The following is a 20,572-nucleotide window of genomic DNA, read 5'->3' as shown; positions in this document are numbered from 1 at the left end:
ACACTCAAATACAAAACCAAAATTCAAAACAGGCACATTAAAGAAAAAACAAATAAGTAAACAAGTAAAAAAGAAAAACAAAACAAAACAACCAAACAAAAACCTCAAACCAGCTTCCCTGTGAACTAATTCGATTTTTACCTCTAACTTCAGCTCCAATCACAGAACTTCAGACTCCTCCTCATTTTCTGGGTCTCTCCGATGTGTCAGGTAGTTTTAGCCCCATGGCCTTTGTCCTTGCTGTGTTCTTTGACTGGCTCTCTTTCCCTTAGTATTTTAAAATCTACCTGAGTTTTTAGCATTTGCTAGATCGGCTGCAGTATGTCCCTTATGCTAGAAGCTTAGTCCTTAGTATGGCAGTAGAAGACACTTCAAGAAGTGGATTCTAGTCAAATGTAGTAAAAGCACTTGGACATTGTCCTTGGAAGGGATAAATGTAGCTCTCGTGTGATCTTGACTAGTTTATTTTTTTTTTATTTTTAATTAATTTTTAATTATGTGCGTGTATTTGGGCATGTTCTTGCAGTGCCTGCGGAGGCCAGAAGAGGGCATTGTGAGAACTCAGAAAGAGAAATTAGCACTCCCACTGCGTTGGCTTCCCAGCTCCTTAATTCATATATTTTTTCTTCCACGGAACGAACATATGAATAAGTTCTTTCAAAAGCAAGAGCTGCTGAGAGGGTTTCAGGAGAGGCAGCTCACTTGGGACACACTCTGTAGTCCGGGTATCCTTTGCTTCTTCCATGTCTTACTTTCTCTGCTTCTTTTTGATTTTAATATTTTAGTTTTTGAGGATTTCATACATGTAAACACAGCTATTTACATGATTTCCAACTCCCCCTTTCCCCCTTTCAGCTCTTCCCACACTCCCTCTCAAATTCTTGACTTCTTAAATTTTCTCTCTCTCTCTCTCTTTCTCTCTCTCTCTTTCATTCTTGCTCTCTCTCTCTCCTCAATTCATTTAGCATTGCTCCTGTGCACATGTCTTTATGTAAAAGCCTAAGGACCAGGATTCTTACTGCTAAATAGTGCCTTCCAGACATGACAGGAAAGCCGAACTCATGAAATTTTCTTTCTTTGATTTTTTTTTTTTTTTAAATTAGTAGCTGAAGAGATGACTCAGTGGTTAAGAGCTTTTGTAGAGGAACTGAGTTGTGAGTGTGGTAGCTCCCAACTGTCTGCAGCTCCAGATCTATGGAGTCCAACACTCTCTTCTGGCCTCCAAGTGCTCCTGCACACACATGTCCTGCTACCTACCTACCTACCTACACACACACACACACACACACGCCTTATGGTATGGAGCTCAGAGAACACCTTGTGGGAGGTGGAGATCTCTCCTTCCACCATGTTGGTCTCGGGGATCAAAGTCAGGCTGTCGGGCTTTTCAGGAAGTGCTTCACCCAACCTGTCAGAGTCCTGATTGCTGCCTGCTGAGTGTAGACTATAATTGTAACCAAATATCAGTGTACCAGAGAGACGCTGTCTTAGTTAAGGTTACTATTGCTGTGATAAAACTCCATAATAGAAAGCAATTTGTGGAGGACAGGGTTTATTTGGCTTGCATATCCTGACATGTCCATGGAGGGAAGCCAAGGCAGGAGCTCAGGCAGGACAGGAGCCTGGAGGCAGGAGATGGTGTAGAGACCATGGAAGGTTGTTGCTTACTGCCTTTCTCTTTATGCCTTACTCAACAGTGCTTTCTTACTGAACCCAGTACCACCAGCCCAAGGATGGCACCACCCACAATGGGCGGGACCCTCCTTCATCAATCACTAATTTAAAAAATGACCTACAGCCAGATCTTATGGAGGCGTTTTCTCAGTCAAGGTTATCTCCCTTCAGATGACTCTAGATAGCCTGTGTCAAGATGACATAAAATTAACTATAGCATATCCACAGCTCTGCTGGGTCAGTCCTATGGATGAGGGTTTTGTCTTTCACAGGTCTGTTGCAACTCATTACGATGGTAGATGTGGGTACATTCTGTCTCATTACTGATTTGTTTTCTTGTTCTTAGGAAAATGTTACTTTTAATAGTTTCCGTTAATAGCATAAAATGATGATTTTCAGAGTGATATCTTTATAAATATATAAAATGAACTTTGATCATGTTTATCTTCTTATTAACTTTCCTGTACTTTAATAACTTCATACTTAATAACTCCCTGTATTAACCTATGCACATCATCATTTCCTCTGTTTCTTCCTCTTCCTCTTCCTCCTTCCTCTTTCCTCTGTTTCTTCCTCCTCTGTAATCCGCCGGGTTAGCTTGTGCTGCCCGCTGTAATGGTGACTCTTGTTGGGTTGATCTTGTGCAGGTGACCACAGCTGCAGTAAGTTCTTGACTGCAGTGGTCACATCATGTTGGGAAGACAGCATTTCACAGTCTCCTCTACATTCTCTGGCCCTCAAACTCCTAATGTCCTCTTGTTGTCTCCTCTGGGATGTTTCCTGAGTCTTGGGCTGGGGGTAGTCCTATTTCAAGGTGAACACAGTCTTAGTCTCAGCATATCCACCAGTCATGAGTGGTGCTTATTAACTGCTTGCTGTCTGATGATACGTTATTTCTCCACTGGTGAAAGGAGCCAATTCAAGCCAGGTTAATTATCTATCTATCTATCTATCTATCTATCTATCTATCTATCTATCTATCTATCTATCTATAATGCTGGTATGTTGGGAAGCTGTTCTTAGGTGGGGTAAGTTCACTGGCCCCAAGAAAGGAGGATAGGGAAGTAACCGTGGGAAGGGGTAAGAGAAAGAGAGAAAGTGCATTTGCAGAGAGAAGGAAAAAGGGGAAGAAAAGGGAGAAAAAGAAGAAGAGGAGGAGGAAGAAGAGGAAGAAGAAGAGAGGGAGAACCCTCAAATATCTGAGTTATATAGCAAAAGTCTCTGGGGGAAGGGCATCCCAGCCCCCTGGACTGGAAAGTTCAGAGTTGGGGGCAGAGTATGGCAGGTAGGGACTGAGGGTTGCTGGGAGAACCTAGAGGCCAGGTTTGATTTGATATGTAAAATATACACCTAAGTCTCTTGTAACGCTGTTCACTGCAGAAGCTTCTTCTCTGGCTAAAGCTGAGAGCAGCACAATGCACAGACATAAAAATAATATTTAGAAGGCAGTTTAATAGCATCCCTGTATAGTCAAAGAACAATATCAAACTCCCCCTAGAATTATGACCTCCCACACCAATGCTGTTTGACCAGGTTTACATTTCCAGGCCAGAATTCCCACAATGTCCCATTATAGACACTTCTTTTACTCAATTTCTCTGCATTTGAAGATAGGCAAACCATTTTCTGCTTGACTGTTTTTTTTTTTTTAATATTTATGCCACATGTAAGGGTGTTTTGCAGCATGTGTACCTGGTTTCTGTGGAAGTCAGATGGGTGCATCGAATCTTCTAGGACTAGAGTTACAGATGGTTGTGAGCAGGTATGTGGGTGTTGGGAAATCTAATCTGGGTCCTTTGGAAAATCAGCCAGTTCCCTTCACCACTGAGCCATGTCTCTAGCCCTGACTCTGCTCTAGTTTAAAACATTTTATTTGTATCTTTAGTTATGGGTTTGCTTACACGCCTGTGTAGGAAGATGTGCACATGAGTGCCCTTGCCCCAGAAGGCCAGAAGAGGCTTTAGAGTCCCTGCAGCTGGAGTGGCAGGTGACTGTGAGCTGCTGGACACGGATGCTGGGATCCAGATTAGGTTCTGCTGCAAGGAGCCTATCTGTGTCCATCTCCCTATGTGCCCCGGTTCTTTCTCGCCCAGGTCAATGGGGAACTGTTTTTTTTTTTTTTTTTTTTTTTTTTTTAGAAAGTAACTCTCTGAATTTTATAATAAGTGACACATTATAGAATTTCTTTTCTCTGTCATCTTAGCCAAGACTGTCTGTTCTTGATTATGAGTCAGGTAGGTAGCAGAATGTTGTCCTTGGGTAAGGTATAGGGAAGTTGCTGGGTGGATGAGTGGATGAGGAGAACCTTTAAGAAGTTCCAGCTCCCCTTTCCTCCTTTTCTTTCACTGTCATATGGAAATGCCCTTTGCTCTGAAATCTTGGCAGGTAATTATCAGAGACCCTTTTTTAGGTTCCCCGATGTCTTCCCTTCTGGGGCACTGGTTTCTACTTTTAGCAGGTGCCCCCTTTCTCTTGGAGATAATCACATCAATTGGTCTCTCGTTCCAGGGGGATGTGACCTAGAATCTGTTTTGTCTTTGAGAAATGAGGTCAATTTCCTAGCGGAGGTGTCAGGAGACATGGGAAGCCCCAGGCTGTATGGAAAGCTTTCTGACCACATCTTTCAAAGGCAGTGATCATATAGGTCAATGCGTTAGGTCTTTGGGGCTGTAACCTTATTGGCCTTTGAGCTGACTCAGGCCAAGGTCGTTAAGGGCCTCTTACTATTACTTCTTTCCCGTTTTTTCCCAACTGGATCCACAGGAGGGGTTTTAACTTTTTGACCACCTAAAACTTGAATCCCCTTCTGTGAAAGTTTTAAATGCGAACTAGACACCACCTGGAATTACATGTGGGAAAAAGTCTCAATAAAGGATCATTTAGTTTATGTTGACCTGTGGGTATGTCTGTGAGGTATTGTCTTGATTACTGACTGATAAGGGAAGGCCCAGCCTATTGTGAGTGGCATCATTCCCTAGCAGGGGATCCTGTAGAGATCCCATTATATACCTGTAGAGAGTCGCAGAGCATGAGTGAGCGCCCATGTACTCATATCTCTTCTTTCTTCACAGTGGATACAATATGACTAGCTACTTCAATTTCCTGCCTTGACTTCCCCAATGTTCTAGACTGTGACATGGAATTATAAGCCAAATAAACCCTTCCTTGTCTACACTGCCTTTTATCAGGGTATTTATCACAGTAGCAGACAGATAAAGCTAGAACACCTCACTTTTCTTTCGTATGTTTTTTCTACTCTACTTCTGTCTACATCTGTCCTTCACAGCTAGTTGTTCACCATCTGTCCCTCACATTCGGTGTTCCTTAGAGGAGCTGTTATTCTTGAATATGCCACCAAATAGTCCCCGTCTGCAGATGGGGACTCTGCATAAACTCTGTATAAACAACTCCTTCTGTTCACTATGAATCTAATGACTCACATTTTAAATTACAGTATTTTTATTAATTCTTCAAAACTTTCATGTAATATATTGGCCATATTGACAAGCCATTGATCTCTCTAACTCCTCCAATACCCATTCACCTCCTTGCTCAATGAACTTTATGTCTTTGTCTTCTTTTTAAAATTTAACCTGCTGAGTCCAATATACTATTCATGGCCTACCTACCACGGACCACACTCTTAAGAGACTTTCCATCCCCAGTAAGCCATCAACTGTTAATAACTCCTTAGCTTAGGGATGAGGACTTGCGAACTCCTTCCTTCTCCATGCTACAGTGTTGACCAGGTTAGTCTTGTGCAAGCCTTACTTGTGCAGGCAACCACACAGCTGTGAGTTAGTAAGTGCAGCAGTCTTGCTGTGTTCAAAAGAACTTTTGCAAAGTAAAATGTCCAGTCCCAGATGTGGACTATCTCCTCCTGAGCTGTTGGTTGAAATATTGTTTTACTTTGGTTTTTCTTGTCCTTTGGCTCTTAGAATCTTTCTGTTCTCTCTTTAATCACTGCCTCTGACACTTGGGGATGATATGGATGATAGACATACCATTTCTTGCTGAGCACTCTGCATTTTTTTTTTTTTTTGCATTAACCATTACCTACTACACAAATTTCTCTGATGAGACACAAGAGCTGCACTGATGTATGGTATAGAGACACACATTTAGAGGAAAGCTTGATACTGTGTCTATTTGGTACAATAATAGTAGTAGACATACCCCTGGGCTTATGAGCTTTCCAACCATGGGATTTTGTTCCTGTTTACAGTGCCAGCCATGCATTTCCTCCTGCCTAGTAGGCCTTAAATCTAATTAGAAAGTAGGTGGTTATCCCCATAACAGTTTTGCCACGATTGCAACCACAGGTATAGCTTGCTGTGTCAGTCATTATTGCAATTCACAGGATCATCAGCTAGGTAAGACTAAGATAATGTTCACCCCCTCAAGCAGCCTGCACAGCAACTTCTAGTTGGTATGCAACTTAACTCTTCATAGAAAGTTCGTAACAACCTTCTATGAAGGTTAGGTAGCAGGCAGGAAGTTTCCTGGTCAGTACCAACTTAATTTCTCCATGTCCTATGACCAAAGTGTTTGGCAGCTTCAACAATTGGGGCTTCCCATTAAGTTTTAGTGAAAAAAACAAGAGCAATAGCAATTGGCTATATTGTTTATTGGGGCCTCTGGGTCACCTTCAACCAAAAGCTCAGGAGGCGGTATCCCACGTCTGGGACTGGACTTTTTACTTTGCAAGTTGTGACTTCTTAAAGTAGTACTGTCTGTCGCCTGTGTAGAATAATGCTAATTAAGCTCATTTTTATAAATTATGCATAGTAGGTTTTTTATAAATTATGCATAGTAGGTTTCATGTAGCTTTTTTCCTACCATCCTTGGTGTTACTTATTCCTCCTTGACCCCATTCTTTTCTCTGTCCTCTTGTTTTCTTACTTAAACCCCCATCTCTGTTATACCCCTTTCCCTTCACATCTTCTGTGTTCTCCCCCTTTGATGTCTTTTTCCGAGTCCCCACCAATGGTCCTTTCCTAGTTTCCTGGTTTCTATAGGTACTCTGATTAGACACACAAACCTAAAGGTCAAAGATTCACATCTGAATGAAAATGTGACATTTGTCTTTCTGAGTCTGGGCTACTTAGAACAATATTTTCCAGTTCTGTCCATTTACCAATAGATTTTATTTTTCTTTATGTTGAATATAATTTAATTGTGTATAGGTACTACATTTTCATTATCCATTCATCAGTTGATGGGCATCTAGGCTGTTATATGTCCTAGTTATTGTGAACAGAGGAACTAAAAACATGGATGAACATATGTCTCTACTTGGAAATAGAATCCTTTGGGCATATGCCCAGGAGTGGTAGTGCTGGGTCATATATGGTAGATCTACTTTTTGTCCTTTGAGACTTCTCTACAGTAATTTCCATAGTGACTTCACTTCACCAATTTGCGTATCTACCAACAGTGCATTTGTTGTTGTCCCAAATAACTGTCCTCTACATAGAGTGGTGGAGAGGAGATTCTCATTTCAATAGCCACTTGATCCCTACCACCTGGAAACTCTGCACCAGGCCTGGGAGAAGGGCTCCATTATGTATATGCCAGGAAGACTAGGTATGTTACATCTGTGAGATTAGTAGGAAAATATCATCCCTGCTGGCTTTACAGTGTTTCTGGTTGGGGAGGAGTGCCCACATTCCTATAAGTATCCCCTCAACTACGCTCTGTAAGAAAGCCCAGTTTAAACTTATTGGTTCCCTAGAGTAAACTTTGGTTTGTCTTTGGGACCTGGGGACAAGGGTTAGATGTACATCTAACACTAGAAAAGAATTTTAGCAACAGTTTCTTTTGTTTTCTTATTCTTAGCCATTCTAACTGGGGTAAAATGAAATCTCAATTTTTTTTTTTTTTTTTTTTTTTTTTTTTTGAGACAAGGTTTTTCTGTGTAACAATCCTGACTGTCCTGGAACTCACTTTGGAGACAGACTGGCCTCCAACTCACAGAGATCCTTCTGCTTCTGCATCCTGAGTGCTGAGGTTAAAGGTGTGCTCAAGTTAGTTTTAGTTTATATTTTCCTGTGGGCAATGATGATGAATGCTTTAAACATATTTCTTAGATATCTGTATTTTGTTTTCTAAGAGCTTTGTCCAGTTATGTAGCATTCTTTTTAGTTGTGTTTCTTGCTTTCTTGGTATTTAATTAGATTTACATTTGCAAATCCCTTCCTGAGTTGCCTCTAAAGTTGATTAACAATTTCCTTTGCGCTACAGAAGCCTTGTATTAACTGGCAGTTGTTAGGAGTTGCTCTTATTTCCTGGGGAACCACAGTCCTATTCAGAAGATCCTTGCCGCCCATGCTAGCATGGACTTTTTGGTGACACAGCTGCCTTTGAGGAATCTATACTCTTGAAGTAATTAATCGCCCATACTCTTGCAAGTAACCCCAATAAACTCATTGGCTTATCAAACTGGCTTTTGTTAGTATTGTTACTTTGGTCTGTCATTGGTTCCTTTTCTGTAGGGAGTAGATGTTTGTTCATATCTCCCTAGAAAATGTATATATAACACCTGCTCGTGACCAAGCAAATAAACTTAAATACGGAGAATCCCCCAGTCTCCTCTTGTTGAGAGCCGAGCTGCCTCACACTTGGGGGCCAAAATGTCTCGGACCGCTCTGTCAATGTTGGAACCCACACTGCCAAAAGCCTTGGGGGCTAAGTTGTTAGAGCCCACACTGCCCCAAGCTGCTTCAGTCCGAGAGAGAGTAAGGACGGATTCGAAGAATGGAGACCAGAGTGTAATTCAATCCCGTTTATTCTTCAGTCTCTCTTCTTCTCTCCAAGCCCCTAGTTCCTAATCCCTAGTGTCTCCAAGTTCCAAGCTTCTTTCTCTAAGCTAAGTGCTAAGTGCCTAATGTCTAATTCCAAGTTTTTCCTCCAAGTGCTAAGTGCCTAACACCTAATAATAATAATTTCTTCTGAGTTCTCTAGTCCAAGTGTCTTCTTCCTCAATGCCTAATTCCTACTCCAAGTTGTACTGAACTCTTCTGTCTGCCTCTCGCCTTTTATATGTCTCACTTCTAAGCCAGGCCCTTAAGTCACACCCTTAAGTCACACCCTTAGGTCTTATCTCTAAATCTGATTTCTAAGTCAAGCCCTTAAGTCTCAGCTCTAAATTACAGTTTTAAGTCTCACACACCCAAGGGAAGATCCTGGATATCTAAAACAAGATGTTATCAGAGTGTGCTCAGCTGTTGCAGGCTATTGTAATCAAATCTTTTGTCAGGGTATATGGCTCAAGATGGCTGCAAGGATGATAGCCGCCTTCTGTCGGCTCCCCACATCCTCTTGTCATGAAATAGTAGCCTAAGATGACATTTGTCTGCAGGCTGGCTGGAGACCTTGAGCCAGACGTTCCAGCTAAATCGTATCTAGATACTTAACATGCAGGGACCGATATAGTATACTTACTATGTATGATCTTAAGCTGATAGATTTAGAATCATTTGTATAAGTAATATGTAACTCAAACACTAAAGTTACAGTCTCTGTTCACTTTCTTATTTCTCACTTTTTATTTTATTTATGTGTATGTGTGTATCTATGTGAGCATATAGATAGGGTAGTGAAGCCCCTAGAGCTGGAGTTACAGGTGGCTGTGAACTGCCTAACTTGGGTGCTGGGAACTGAACTATGGTCCTCTGGAAGTTCAGCAAGTGCTCTTAAGTTTTGAGCCATGGCTTCAGCCACGGAACCTTACCTACCTTCTCTGCACACCCAGGGGGAAGTTCATCTATGTATTTGTGCTTCAAAGTTTTTTCTTTGTTGTTGTTGTCCTTTATTGTTGGTTGTTGTGGTGTGTCTGGTATGCTGCATACAAGTGAGTGGGCACATGTGCACACATACTATGGCCAGTTCAGGAAAATGGGTGTCCTCCTCCATCATTCTCTGACGTATTGCTTGGAGACAGGGTCTCTCACTTAACCTGGAGCTCACCACTTAAGTGAGGCTGACGGATTCCTGGGATCCTCTTGTTCTCCGCACCCCTCCCCACGAATGATGGGGTCACAGGCATGTGAAGCCTATGCCCAGGCTTTTAAAGTGGGTGCTGGGGATTGTTAAAAATATATTTTATTTATTTTGTACATTTGTATGCGTATAAGCATGCATGTGTAACAGTGTGTGTGTGTGTTGGTCAAAAAAACAATTTGTAGGAGTGTGGCAGCTCTTTGTACCACATGGTTCCTCTTCATATGACATGACTCTATCTGTCTTGATGTAATTGATTATTTTTATTGGACATTCAAATGCCAAGAAGCACGCTGTAGAGTTCACTGAAAAGTTATAGGCTGCTTTAACTAAGCATATTAATTTAACTCCTGATTCAGACTGAAGAAGTAGTAATTAAAGACCAATTCTTAACTCGGTCAGTCCCAGACAGCAGACAAAAATTGCAGCAGAGTTAGTTGCACATATGAACTCACTGCAGTTATGACAATGTACACTAGACTTGCACAGGCTCAAGCTGGACAAAATCTCAGCATGGGGTGAGGGAAGAGACAGGCACAGATTCCCTCTCCTAGCTGATAAGTTACTGGTATTTAATAGCTGCTGGGAGGGCAGAATTAGTTTTTTTTAATGGTGGTGGACCACACTCCTAGGCAGGCTCCTCACTCAAGAATATTTGGAGAGAGAGAGCTCAGCTGTTAAAAGCACTGACTGCCTTTCCAGAGGTCTTGTGTTCAATTCCCAGCACCCACATGATGGTTCACAGCCACCCGTGTAATCGTAGTCCTACGAGATCCAATGCCCTCTTCTGGTATGCAAATGTACATACAGACCAAACACATATATAGATGAAAATACATAAATAAATCTGAACGAAAGAATATTTTGGAATACAGTTTGGACTTGATAGCTTTCAAGAACTCGAAAAACACTGAAAAGAGAACACAGAGTTGAGTGGGTATGCAGGTGTTGGGGTAGACCTGGGAGAGAAGCTGGAAGAGGGGGAAACTGTTGGGAGCATGAGGGGAGGGCTACAAGCTTCACTTTCTTCCATCCCTTCAACCTCTCCCCTTAGGTTCCTGGCCTGAACACAAGAGAAGCCAGGATAATGGAGCTGGTTGGTACAGTCCACGAGGAACAATGTGCCTGGATAAAACACACGAAGAGTCCTTGCAGGTCATGGAACCTCCCTAGCACTGTTTCTCATGGACACATGACTGTAAGGTCAGGCAGGACCAGACTTCTTCTTAGTATGATGCCCAGCTGAAGTAGATAGTTTTATTTTATGTTATTATTATTAATTTTTTTTTGAAGCAGGATCTGACCATGTAGGCCTGGCTACCTTGGAACTCATTATGTAGACCAGGTTGGCTTTGAACTGACAGAGACCTAACTTCTTCTGACTCCTGAGTTCTAAGATTAAAGGTGCATGGCACCATACCTAGCATTAAGTAGACCTTAATAAATGTTGAGTAATGGCTGCAGAGATGGTTCAGCAGTTAAGAACACTAGCTACTCTTTCAGAGGACCCAGATTTGGTTCCAAGTACCCACATTATAGCTCACAACTATCTGTAACTCAAGTTCTAGTAGAACTGACATGCTAGAACACCTGGAAGATAGTCATACATGGAGGAAAAGCACTCATGCACATAAGATAGAAATACAAATATTTACAGAGTTGAATGAATAATTGCATGTTGCCCTGCTAATTAAGGACCAAGTTTACCATTGTCTGGGTAGCCTTCTGGGCTCTGCAAAATGGAAGATTCTTTTTACTAGCAGGGCTTTCCCTTTTCTGACATTGTCTGGGGAATTCAAACCCCCCACATGCCTCTGTCTGCAGAATGTCATTTAGCCTTGGTTAAGATTACAGGTTTGACTTCTTTTCTCCTGATAAGAACCGTTTAGCTAGCACCCGAGATTCTTGGATTGCCTCTCCATGCTAATGAGGCATCTGGGTACCTTAAACCAATGAAGTTCCCCCATCCTGGATATTCTGACCCCCCATCTTCAAAACTATATAAGTCTTGAATCACTCCAAGTAAAGTTGATCTGTCTACTTAAAGCTGGCCCAGTGCCATCATTACTATACCTACTCATGTGGCCTCTCCACCGTCATTTGTCTCTGCTACCTTTGCCCTCATGGATATTAGTTGACCATCCCGGGGGGGGGGTACGGAGGGGCCCAATCACAAGATGGAATGACATTCATCTTTTCTAAAAATTTAAAGCTTATCTATATAACATTGTGTTTTTATTATGTACACATATGATTTAAATATTATTACTTATTTTGTGAGAATTTCATATATGCAAACAATATATTTTTTGTCAAATTTTCACCTCTCATACTCTCCCCAGTTCATTCCAGACTCTCTCTTGCATCACCCTTCTAACTTCATGTTCTCATTTTATGTCCCACTGAGTTCAATTGGTATAAATTTTTTTTTTTTTTTTTTTTGGTTTTTCGAGACAGGGTTTCTCTGTATAGCCTTGGCTGACCTGGAACTCACTCTGTAGACCAGGCTGGCCTCGAACTCAGAAATCCACCTGCCTCTGCCTCCCAAGTGCTGGGATTAAAGGCGTGCGCCACCACTGCCCGGCGGTATAGATTTTTAAAATTAATTAATTGATTAATTATTTTTTTTACTTATTCACTTTACATTCTATTCAATGGTCCACCTCCCTGTCATCCCTTTCTACATTCTTTACCCCCATAACTCCCCTTTCCTTCTCCTCTGAGCGGGGGGGGTCCCCCTGGGTATCCCCACCACTGTGGCACATCAAGTCTCTGTGAGGCTAGGTGCCACACACTAGGTGTGGGCTAGGTGTCTGCCCACTGAGGCCAGACAAGGCAGCCCAGCTAGAAGAACATATCCCATGTACAGGCAACAGCTTTGGGGATAGCCATCCCCCTGTGAAGGTCAAGCTACACATCTGCTACATATGTGGGGGAAAGCCTAGGTCCATCCCATGTATGCTCTTTGATTGGTGGTTCAGGGTTCAGGTTAGTTGACTCTGTTGGTCTTCTTGTGGAGTTCCTATCCCCTCCAGGGCCACAATTCTTCCTCTTATTCTTCTAAGCTCCATCCACTGTTTGGCTGTGGGTGTCTGCATCTGTCTGAGTCAGATGCTGGGCGGAGCCTCTCAGAGGACAGCTGTGTTAGACTCCTGTCTGCAAGCCTAACAGAGTATTGCTTGTTGCTTTTAAGTGCACGGTGTGGGGCCATCCACCAGATCATGGTTAGCCAACCTACCTGGGGTCACATCTCTCATGAAAACTGATTCTTCTTCCCCTCGAAGCCATCGTTGTCAGTCACTCCTCAGCTAGTGATGAGAGTTTGTGTGCCCGCCCCTTCACACCCATGCTGGAATGCATCAGCAACAGCTCCTTTGAATTCATGAGTACAGAACTGTTCATGTGCAGAAGCCACTGTTTTGCCCAGGTCCTTCTTAACCTTGGGTCTTGCAGTCTTTCTCCATCTTCTTCTTGATGGGAAGGGCTGTGATGTATATGTGCCATCCCACAGATACTTACTCCCTGTACTTACACCAGCTGTGAGTTTCCATGTTAGTCTCCATGCACTTCACAAAGCAACTTCTCCCACAGGATCTGAGAGCTGTGCTATTCTGTGAGTATGGAGATAGGTGTTTAGAGGGAAGTTTGATACCATGTCCATTGATTTTAAAAACTCTAGCTCTTGATAAATTAGCCTTTTTCTAAGTAGTTTCTTTAAATTAGGATGCAAGGTTATGGGCTTCATGATGACATTTTCAAACATAATTTGTTTTGGTCATTCTCATTCTCCAGTCCCTTCCACTTCTGCTAGGCCCCCTTTCCCCCAGTAGCTAGCTGCCTTTCTGCTTTCAACAACTGTACTATGAACATGAGTTGAAGTGTATAGTGTTACACTTGTCACATGCCCTCTCTTCTGGAGACCAAACTTGGGGCCATAAGCACACAAGGCTGTACTCTACCTCCATCTCTAGCCCTTAGCTTCTTTTTATTTTATTTTTAAAATAGTGTTACAAGGTTGTCCAGGCTGTTCTTAAAGCCTCTTTGTAGTCCAGCTTCACCTTGAATTTGTGATCCTTTTGATACAGAATGGTACTCAGTTTGCTGAGTAGCTGAGGTTATAAGCCTGTACCACTAGGCCTGGTTTGATTCTCTCTCTCTCTCTCTCTCTCTCTCTCTCTCTCTCTCTCTTTCTTTCTTTCTTTCCTTTTCCCCCCTCTCTCTTTAAATGATCAGATACTGAGATTGATTTTTAAAGTAATTTTGTGTGTGTGTATGTTTTCTTGCTCCTGCATGCATGCCATGGTGCACACGAAGAAGAAGATAGAGAACAAATTATGAAGCTGGTTTGTTGGCAAGCACCATTATACACTGAGCTATTCCTTGAGATTTATTTATATATTTATTTATTGGGATGGGATTTCACCATGTTGATTTGGTGGGCCTGGGACTTGCTATATAGACCAGGCTGGACTTGAATTCAGAGAGATACACTTACTTCTGCCTCCAAAGTTCTGGGCTTAATGGCATGCACCATCATATTATGTTTTGATCTTTCTTTTTAAGTGTAAAATATACATAAGATAAAATTGACTGCTATAAAGTACACAGTTCAACTGGGCATAGTGAATACATTCAGGAGGCTGAGGCAGAAGGATTGCCACAAGTTTGAGGCCAGTTCAGAATGCAGAATGAGACTGTGTCTTGAAAATGTCAAAAGCAAGCAAGCAAGCAAGCAACCAAATAAACAAACAACCTCCTAGGTCTCAGGCATTTGTTATGCCTGTTATGCAGCCATCAAATTCAAGTAGGGGCTTATGGGGGCTGGGCTGGTGGCTCAACAGTGAGGGCTCATCTTCCCAAGGACCAGAACCTCAGCTCACAAATGCCTATAACTGCAGCCCCAAGGAAGTTTCACAAATCCACACACATGAAATGATTAAAAAATAAGTCATTGAAAAACAATTAGACTTTTGTCACCTCAAAGGGACACCATTTCCTGTGTCAATGCTCTTTCTCCTGCTTGCGGTCCCCAACAGGCAAACACCACCCTGCTTCCTGCTCTCTGTCCTTATGGATTTACCCACTCTCGAATTTCTAGAAAAACCCATAAACCTAGATATGCACCTTTTTATTTTTAAATAATATTTATTTATTTGAAAATTTTATAATTTATAACATTGTGTTTTGATCATAGTCATACACCACTTTTAAAGTGAATTATTCTAATACGTCCAAGAAGCTAAAGATAGAAAAATGATTTGTTGTGGTTGACAAAACCCTTTACTGTATACGTGGATTATAAAGAAATGATTCAATGAATCTAAAATTAAGATGAAAGGCTTTACTTGCTATCATTTTCAAAATATTTCTCAAAAACAAGAAAGGGTTTATGTGTTAACTTTATAATACAAAGCATGTGAAAATCTGAAATATAATAAATATGACTAATATCACCATATACTATCATATAACTATCAAGAGAAAAAATATTTGGAGTCTCCAAGAATTAGCATACATCAAATAATTGAAATTAAATGTGAAAAAAAACCCCACAGACTGAACTCTCCATGTGTGTGTGTGACTTCTGATTGCCCACTATTTTTTCTTCCCTTGAAATTCTGCTACTACTCTCAGACCTTTCCTATGCATAGCCAGCTGCTCTGGCTAGGGAGAGGAGGGTGTGAGAGTCAGAGAGGAAGACACCTTCCAGCCTCTCAGCCCCCACCCCCATCCCTCTGGGGTCCTGGGAACAGCCAGCCCGAGTAATGAGACCCTTCTCTTCCTTAATGACTCTTGGGGCTTCGGGGATGCCTTAGGCTAGTTCTGCCCCAATTAATTGGTAGGGAGTAGTTCACACAAAGGAATTAGCCTGGATTCTTCCATCTCAGACTCCTGTTCAGTGCTCAGGCCCACCCCAAAGGAAGGTGCGCAGCTGTGCTGGGAAGGAACTGACTTGGAGTCAGAGACTGTATCACAGCAGGCCACGGATGTGGGCTCAAACCCCTGTGCAACTGTGCATTACCAGCCACTTTGAGCCCCTTGCATATCTGCAAAGGATTCCAGTATACTCAACTTATTGGGAGGGAAGCTCACTGGTGAGAACAGGGATGAAGTATTTATCAAGTGTGCAAGATGTCAGGAAAGCCCAAACTAAGTCATTTGCTAATAGTATTCCAATGTCAGCAACTACTGCCCTTCCCATATTAGCACCATTACATGGCTATTAATAAAATCACCAAAATATCAAAATGTTGACAGAATCAGTAATATTGTTGAGTCAAGAACTGTTTACAAGGTGATATTCTGCACTGTGTGGCTATTTTGCCATCATTTAAAAATAGTGTCTAATACTGAGTGTGCTTTAAGGTGATGATTTTGGTAAACAAATGGGGTTTAGCATAACAGGTGTCCAGTATTTAAATATTGTGTTGTGGGGCTGGCAGAGATGGCACAGACACACACATACACACATGCACACACATACACAGACAGACAGACAGGCAGACACACACACACACAGAGTCTGTATTGCTCTTGCATACCAGCACTTAGCTCGGGCAGCAATCACCTATAGCCCATGAGGATATGATGCCGTCTTCTGGTCGATGCAAGCACTGTACTCATCTGTAAACACCTTCCCTGCCTTTTACATTTTTAAAATAAATAAATAAATATTGGAAAAACATTGTGTTGAAATAGTTATTTTAAATGTAAAATGCTATTTTTCTTTCTTTTATTGAGGGGAGATTCATGTTATATGTAATAATCTGTTCAAAGAGCATCATTTTGGTATTGTTACCTCACCTTGTATGATTCACCATGTTAGGTAGCTATCACTTCATTTAGTTACAGAATAAGTCTATCACCCTAACTACTCCTCCTGCTTCAACATCACTCCACTTCTGTCCCCTGGCCCCAGGCCACCATCCATTTGTTTCCTGTGTTTATAGATGGATCTATTCCGGTTTCTACCTTTCTGCTTATATAAAGGAAGAGCCTTGTGAATCTACTAAGTTTCAGGAACTTCTTGAGACTCATGAATTGCTAACTTATTATTAATGAGTCTCATCTCAGAACCTCTTTAATTTTAAAGAATCCTTCTCTAGGATACACTGTTTTAACTAAGAAGGAATTGTGTTTGTGCATATGGAAGCCCAAGATGGATATTGGAACCATCTTCCAATGCGGGATGATTAGCTCACACGTGGGTGTGTGGGCGTGGGTTCCTGTTGGGCGGTTGTGGTTTCCAGGGCTCCATAGAGACTGGAGTGCGGAAATTTGACTGAGTCCCTTCCACGCAGCACCAGGTGGACACTGGGCTATGAGAAGCCACTGGGGTGCCCCTGGGTGGGGAGAGAACTCAGTCTGAAGTTCTGTGGGGGCACAAGGCTCTCGAGTGGACCTGGAGGCTGGTCTCCATTCTTGAGTCCCCGGATACTGTTGGGGGGGCCATGGAAGAATGGAGACCAGGGGTGTACAGGGCTGGTCCGCAGCCGAGAGAAATGAGGGGGGTAGGGGGAGCTCTGGCGGCGCCCTGTGGGGTAAGACTCTTGGGTCATCACTCACTTGGCAGGGTCAGCTAGCTTGGTTGAATCAGCCGTTCCTGTGGCTGGAATGCAGACAAGTCCTTGACAGGAGATTAGACACTGCTAGGTAGTTGAGACCTTCTTCACGGTTCCCCACGGCAGGCCCCCAAAGCACACGAAAGTCCATGTTTCCAAAAGCTTTATTTTCATGGTGGATGGTAGATGGATCTGGAATGCACCTCCCTGCACCCCCAGGCGGGCCTTTGGTTAAATACTGTTTGTAAGGAGGAGGGTCTGGGAAAGAATACTTAATTGGCTACGCCCTCTGGCCTATAGGTATCTCATTAATATGGAAATCTCTAGAGGCTCTGATACCTGTAGTCACTCCCTCTACCTGTGGAGGGGCTGGTAGGGGTGTTGCCCTACGTGACTGAAAGGCCCAGGTCAATGGAGATCTTTGCCACATGTCTGGAGCCTAGAATCTGGGGGCGTGGCTGAACACCTGCCATTGTCCGACTAGGTTCTGGGGTTCTAGGCCTATGCCCAGCCAGGAACCAAGTTATCCTTTCATGGTCCCACACTCCAATACTCTTCTACTTAATTTATTGAGTCAGGGTCTCTCAGTTAAACACAGAGCTCACCAATATGGCTAGTCTCCTTACCTAGCTTGCTCTGGAGATCCTCTTGTCTTTCTGAAGCTGAACTTAGAAATCGGCTGCCATGTTCACCTGACACTTGGTGCCAAGTTCTTTAATTATCCTAGCCATTGTTTCAGATTTGGATAACTGATATGCACAGAATGGGGTAATTTGGCAATGTGACTCTAGTCTAAACATGAACTTCTGCACACACTTAAAACACATTGTCTGAAGGCTGTTTTATATATGAGTTTTCTTTTGTTTAGAGGAAAGTACATACTTGTAGTCTAGTCTGGCTTTGAGCTTGAAGTCTTCCTGCAGCGGACTCCTAAATAGAGGCATCATAGGTGTGTGATGCCATGCTCAGCCTGCAAGAGGCATCATAGGTGTGTGATGTCATGCTCAGCCTGCAGCATTGTTAGGTCCCCTGAGTTTTCACTGAGGATTGTCACATATGATAAGGTATGGAATCTGTATCTGTGGTATCATGTAGATCATGTAAGGTTTGGATACTAGATTTTGCTGGTTCTGAGATGCAGCTTTAATTGGCTCTGAGATTCCAACTTACACTGAGTTGTTGAAATCTCCTGAGCTACTCTTGGCTCTGCAGTTCCTGAGACTTTTCTTGTTGATAACTCAATAGCTTAAGCCATAACCACAGGACCACATACACTGTATCAGAATTACAGAATGAGTATACATGGGCAGCTTCAGTGCAGTTGTGATTTGGCATTGGAATGTGTTAGGTAGGTAGAGCTGATAACCACCCTGGTTAGCAAGCGTGTTCAAGGACTAGAGCCAGGATTGCATGCACAAAGATCAGAACTTGAGTGCCACTTTTGGCTGTGCTGCCCGAGAAAAGTTACTTAACCTCTCTGTGTCCCTTCTGCCATGTCTGCCAACAGGGATGGTAATGCCTACTTTGTAGGGCAGTGCAAATGAGATATGAAGAAAAAGAAATAGAAAAAAATCAGATCACAGCCAGAGAGTAAAGCAGAGGGATCGGAAGGATGGCTTGAAAGTGTGGTGCCTACACTTAAGGCAGCTATTCATTTAACCTCAGTCACACCTTAACTTCACTTGCAGGATTATTTAAATAGACCAGTGTCTAGGTTTCATCCCAGGCACGTGATTCAATTCTCTGAATTTCAAACAGAATCAGAAGTTTTGTCTGCCCAGGCAGCGCCTTCTGGTCATGACAGGACTGTTGACCCTGTGAACTCACAGCTGTTCTGGTTGCCTGTACAAGATCTAGCCAGTGAGCTCACAAGCCAAACCCATAGGTGAGGAGCTACTGACAGTAGCTGGCTGTCTGGGGAGGGGAAGTCAGTTTTCTTCAGGAGTGTGATCCCTGGTAGGTGGCCATGCTTCAGTGGATGGCCACGCTTCAGTGGATGGCCAGGCTTCAGTGGATGGCCACAGACACAACCACACAGAAGCAACACTAACCCAGTGGGTTAAACGTTAGCGGTCAGGAGGGCCTGCCAAGAGTTGGAAGGAGGATATGATCAAAAGACATCATATGCATGTATGAAATTCTCAAAGAATAAATAACATACATTTAAAAACAGTGACTCCAAGTTCTACATATTTTTTTCTGCAAATTTGGTCATTTCATTCTTTACAGGTGAGTAAAATTTCATTGTGTAAATGTGCTGCATTGTTTTTATTTGTTCAGGGGCTAGTGAACTTTTGGAATGATTCCACAACATCCTGCAGTCACACACCTGATTTGTGGATCTCTGGATCCACTGGGGGGTGGAGGTGGGCGGGGATAGAATCCCAGTGCAGTCTTGATTTGACATCGTAATTTCAAAACGATTTCCTGGTGTTTGAAAGGTACAGCTAAGATTGAGAACCATCTTGTTTAGGAAGTGTGTTCAAGGATTAGGGCCAGAGCTGTCTGTACAAAGACGGAACAGCTCTGAAGGCTGTTACTTTGCAAACTGGGGTGGTAATGTGTGCTTAGTAGGACTAAGTAATTGAAATATAACTAAAGGAATCTTCCAGATACATGAGGTTGCCACCAACAATAGCGCAATAATGACAACGAGCACGTATTGACTATCCTATTACTACTGTACATGTTTGTGTTGGCGAGCTTGCCAGGGCACATCTGTGGAGATCTGGTCGTGGTCCTCTCCTTCACCATTAACTTCTAGGAACGAAACTCAGGTTGTCAGCCTTGCCCTGCAAGCAGTAGGCCATCTCACCCTTGTCTCCCGGGTTGGTTTTTACTATCCCGCTGGGGCTTGTGCCAAACTCTGTAAAGAGCCTCAGTTCTCAGAAGAACTAATGTGTTGGAAGCAACCAAGTCAGTGCCATCTGAGAGGAAAATGCAGCTCCACATTGTTTCATACGCGCGGCAGATAGCAAGGGATACTATTAATTACAACGGTAACAGCAATTATGGAAGGTTCCGGTTTGCACAGCGCTGCAGAGAGCATTTCCACGCTCTCTTTACTTTCCTCAGCTGTAATTTTCTCTCAGGTCGGCCGAGTCACCTCCCTTGTTTCAGCGAGGAGGCCAGGCTCAGAGAGGGAGAGGGACTGGCCGAGAGGGACACAGCAGTAAGTGTCCAAAGCCAGCAAGGTGCACCCCAGGGAGAAGCTGGCCAGCGAGCCCACGTGGTGGCTGTGGTCACCCGACGCTGGCTGTCTTCCCTCCCCCTGCTTCAGACCCACGCTGAGGATGTGGGCGCTCTCGCAGCGTTAACAGGGCTGGGTACCCCGT

The sequence above is a fragment of the Arvicanthis niloticus genome, chromosome 22 (genome assembly GCF_011762505.2).
Source record: "Arvicanthis niloticus isolate mArvNil1 chromosome 22, mArvNil1.pat.X, whole genome shotgun sequence".
NCBI classification, from domain to species: domain Eukaryota; kingdom Metazoa; phylum Chordata; class Mammalia; order Rodentia; family Muridae; genus Arvicanthis; species Arvicanthis niloticus.
This window is presented reverse-complemented; position numbering follows the sequence as displayed.